This window comes from Coccinella septempunctata, chromosome 1 (genome assembly GCF_907165205.1).
Source record: "Coccinella septempunctata chromosome 1, icCocSept1.1, whole genome shotgun sequence".
Classification (NCBI taxonomy): domain Eukaryota; kingdom Metazoa; phylum Arthropoda; class Insecta; order Coleoptera; family Coccinellidae; genus Coccinella; species Coccinella septempunctata.
This window is the reverse complement of record NC_058189.1, coordinates 64559234-64564191: the sequence shown is the minus strand read 5'-3', so window position 1 is coordinate 64564191 and position 4958 is coordinate 64559234.

The following is a 4958-nucleotide window of genomic DNA, read 5'->3' as shown; positions in this document are numbered from 1 at the left end:
CAACATATCAATTGGAACGATCAATGGCGTAGTGTCCTTTTCACTGATGAATCCAGATAGGACGATTTTCAGATTCTCGAAGAATAAGGGTATGGACAATCCCAAGCATATCCCGTAATCGTCGCTATGTCCAAGAAGTCAATCCATTCCGAGGTGGTAGTGTTATGGTAAGGGCCGGGATATGTTTCAACGGGCGCACAGATCTACATATTTGTCCTGGGAATATGACCGCCCTACACTATAGGGAGCATGTCCCTGACAATGTTGTGCGAAAATTTCACTCTGATATTGGTGAAACTTTTCAATTTCTAGATGATAACGCTAGACCGCACCGTGCAGCCATAGAATGCGCGCGAGGAGCTTGGTATTCCACCTTTACCAATACCTCTGCACTCACCAGATTTGAATTGCATAGAATATGGGATATGCTCCAAAGAAGATTAGATAATCATCAACCTACCCCAGAATCCTTAAATCATCTGAGAGAGCTTTTGTCCCGTTTATGGAACCAAATTCCTCAAGAAATGTTCAACAACCTCGTGTGTAGTATGCAAAGAAGATGTGAAGCTGTTATTGATGCCCGTGGAGGCCATACATTGTATTGATAGTCTTAAAATGCTTGAATTCTCTGGGAATAAAATTTCGTAATTTTACTCGATTATTCTTAACCACCCTGTCTGTATATACTGCAGACCTACAGGATAAAATTAATTTGCAACTTGAAATCATATTAATATGTATTTTCATCACAACAATCTTATTTTAACTATATTTTTTTGCAATTTAAGCCAATATCCCTAACTCATGTGGAGCAGTTTATTGAGGGGCTAGATATTATATTGCTTATTATATTGCTATCGATAAACGTTTTCTCCGAAGAACCAACTATTTCAAGAATTCAATAATTGCTCACACAGCTAGATGAGATATGATATGCAAAAACGATGGAAGTAATTAAATATGGTACGCAGCTGTGTGTAGCCATATCCATGTAAACACCAGTTGTCCGTAGGTATTGAGCGAGAAATTCCCAAGTGTACGCTTAGCTTAGCTGGAAAGGTTATTATTCCCACTCTTAAAATTGTGTTCCTGTGTGATCCATGGTCACACATGCAATTTCGAGGAATGCGATATAATTCTCACATCATCAGTCAGCACATAGTAAATCCATGGTATAGATTTTTAATTTCATTATGGTCAGTTTGTTGTTGATTGTAAGTTGTACACACAAAAAATTGGTAAAGTGGTTTTCTAGAGCACTACAAAAAGAGTAGTATTTATTGTCATTAAAATTCATCTCTTCATTATCTCCCCAAGATCAGCGAAACAACTGAGTTTCATATGGATGTTACCGAATGAAACAAATCGTTCTATTCAGAATTAAGTTTCAGAATCTTGGACGATTCTACATAAACCTTCTCAATAGCTACCTGCCCTCTTATCTCTGCCACATGGGACCCAATCAGGATTACCTAATTAAGGCGTAGAAAAATTAATTACTTCTCGTTTTTTCCATAATGAAAACTACGTATTGTTATCTTGGGAATGATTGTCTTCCATGGGAAACGTAGGTCAGACTCATTTGTATTTTTAATTCTCGGCAAGAACAACCGTTTTAGAGTGAGGTAATGTTGCAGTTTGCAATTCGCTTTCCCACATTCAGTTCCTTCCGATCTCGATGCAAAATACGGTATATGTACTAGGAGTCAATCGGCCTAATGTGATATTAATGATTATGATACTTGTAGATGAACTTAGTTCATGATTATTGCTAACCATTTTTTCTCGAGGAAATTCTCCACGCGCCGTTACAGACGTTTATCGTGGAAGTAATCTGAGATATTTTTTGGACTATTTAGCACAATGAAAAAGATCCATTTCTGCATTTATGCCGCAACCGTTGGAAAAACAAAAAGGGTCGCCGAGTTCTTGAAAATTTCAAGATCTTGTCGTGATGTCAAGTTTTTTTAGAATTGCAAGACAAGTCAAGAAATTTTATGTTAATACCAAGATTTCTCATCAAGAAAACAAGATAAAATATCTTGTCCAACAATAAATAGCCTGAAACGTGTTTCTTTGTGAAAAAAATTACATTTTCTAACATGAAATAGATTTTATATTTATATTTTTATTAAAACTCACGTTTCTCTTTATTTCTTGCTAGTGAATATTCTGAGTCAGAATCGGAGCCAAATGACTCATATGATGTTCTATTTACTGAAGCGTCAATGTCATTTATGGTAATCATTCAAAGTTCATCAAGGAACTTCAATATGCAGACGACTGCGCACTTATCGCTAGCAGCCCATAGGATCTACAGATAATGCTGGACCCCTATAAACATATATACGAAGCTTTAGGTCTTAGACTCAATATCGACAAAACCAAAATGCTGGTAAGTCCGCCAGATAGCCTTCAAACACATATCAGCCTGAAGAATGTAACTCTAGAACGGATCGAGCAGTTCAAATACTTGGGAAGCTTCATGAATACTAGGGCTAACCTAGACACGGAAATATACAACCGTATCAATTCGGCATCACGGGCATTCTGGAAGCTAAAAGTTAGAGTGTTTCAAAATCACGACCTCAATATGAAGACCAAGACAGCTGTTTACAAAGCAGTGGTCCTCACAAAGCTTCTTTACGGAAGCGAAAGCTGGACGCCCTACAGGCGACATATTAAACAGCTTGAACAAACGCAACAACGTCATCTAAGACAGACAATGCGCATCAGATGGTTCCACAATGTTTCGAATGCAGACGTCTTGCAACGCGAGAGTTGTACAACAATCGAGACTCAAGTAACGAGGGCCCGACTCAGATGGAGCGGCCACATTTTGAGGATGCAAGACACAAGACTCACCAAAATAGCTTTGTATGGCGAATTCACAGAGAGAGCTCGAGAACCAGTAGGCCAGTATAGGCGGTTTAAGGATAAACTGCATCAATCCCTAAGATCAGTTAATGCCAATCATAACTGGAAACAACTAGCCTTAGACAGATCACAATGGAGGTCTTTGGTTCACAGTTATAATGGAGACTCGAGAAGAATACATCAGCGGCGGCCAGATTTGGTTGGTAACTATCCATGCCCGGAGTATGGAAGGATCTTTAGGTCACGGTTGGGTCTCTTCAGTCACAGGAGGGCATGCAATTAGCCCTAAGAAATTATAAGTCTGTTCTTTTTTTTTATTTCTTTTTGTAAATTTCTTCCAGGTAACGGGAAACAGCAATGAATGAATGAATGAATGGATGAATGTATGGTGAAATACGACCACCACTTTTTGATAATCAAAAGTAGGTATAGAAAGAAGATGCAATTCAGGTCGAAGCACTTTGGAAGGGTGATGACGTAGAAGATAGTCAAGTCAAGTTCAATTGACAGAACTGGGCCCGCTTGCAGTGGTGTATCGGTAGAGAATAGTAATATGGAAAGTTGAAAAGGAGATGATTCAAGATTTAAAGTGACTTCAACTTTTTTGCCAAAACGTTGTTATTATTTAAATCAGAGTCTGATCAAATGACAGTTCAATTCATTTGGGAATAGTGGTTGGTATCAGTGATTGAATCACAATTCTTGAAATATAACCAATCACTGAACTAACCCATCGATAACCACTAAAGTCTCCGGAACTCCCCAGAAACATCGGAACAGCGCCAGCCTATTTGCCTTTCAGATCCGGAAATTTTCCCGGGTGCAAACATTGCACCGCAAGCTTACACAGGGACGGCATAGCTTCCGTCTAATTCAAACAGGACCCCAGGATTAAAACATACTTCCATATACCGGGATTATGGACCTTGATCCGATTACTGCTCCTTAGTTCTCGATCGAGGACTAGAAATATGACGGAAATAGTCGACGGATTGCAATTCGGGTCTGCATTCCGCCTTCTTGATTTCGGCTATTAACAGACCTATGGACTTAGCACGTTGTGTGGGGGATGTTTATGTTGGTTTTCGTGTTTCGTTAATGGAGGCGTACAGTCGGGTGGAAGTAAACGCATTAGATTCATGCGCTTCCGTGATGTGGAGGGTGAATTCAATACACAAAGCTCCATTAGTTTAGGAATTGAAATATTACGACTTTTACTAGGTAGATTCATTCATTTCTGTATCCAGTTACCGGGAATGAATCTACAAAAAGACATAGAAAAAAGAACAGACTTATAATTTCTCAGGGCTTATTGCGACTGTGTGCCCTCCTGTGACTGAAGAGACCCAACCATGACCTACATATCCTACCACACTCTGGGCATGGATAGTCACCAACCAGATCTGGCCGCCGCTGTATCCTTCTCGAGTCTCCATTATAACTGTGTACCAAAGACCTCCACTGTGACTTGTCTAACGCTCGTTGTTCCCAGTTATGATTGGCATTAACTGACTTCTGCATTCGAAACTTTGTGGAACCATTTGATGTGCATTATTTGTCCTAGATGACGTAGTTGCGTTTGTTCAAGCTGTTGAATATGTCGCCTGTAGGGAGTCCAGCTTTCGCTTCCGTAAAGAAGCGTTGGGAGGACGACTGCTTTTTAACAGCTGTCTTGGTCTTCAGGTTGAGGTCGTGGTTTTGGAACACTCTGACCTTTAGCTTCCAGAATGTCCGTCATGCCGAATTGATACGGTTCTATATTTCCGTGTCTAGGTTAGCCCTAGTATTTATGAAGCTTCCCAAGTATTTGAACTGCTTGACCTGTTCTAGAGTTTCATTCTACAGGCTGATATGTGTTTGAATTCTTTCTGACGGACTTACCAGGATATTGGTTGTGTCGATATTGAGTCTAAGGCCTAAAGCTTCGTATTTATGTTTATAGGTGTCCAGCATTATCTGTAGATCCTGTAGATCTGTAGATAAGTGCGCAGTCGTCTGCATATTGTTCCGTAATAAACTTTGAACGGGTTTTTGCTCTGAGGCGCTTCAGGTTAAATAGGCCTACATCAAATCTGAATCTT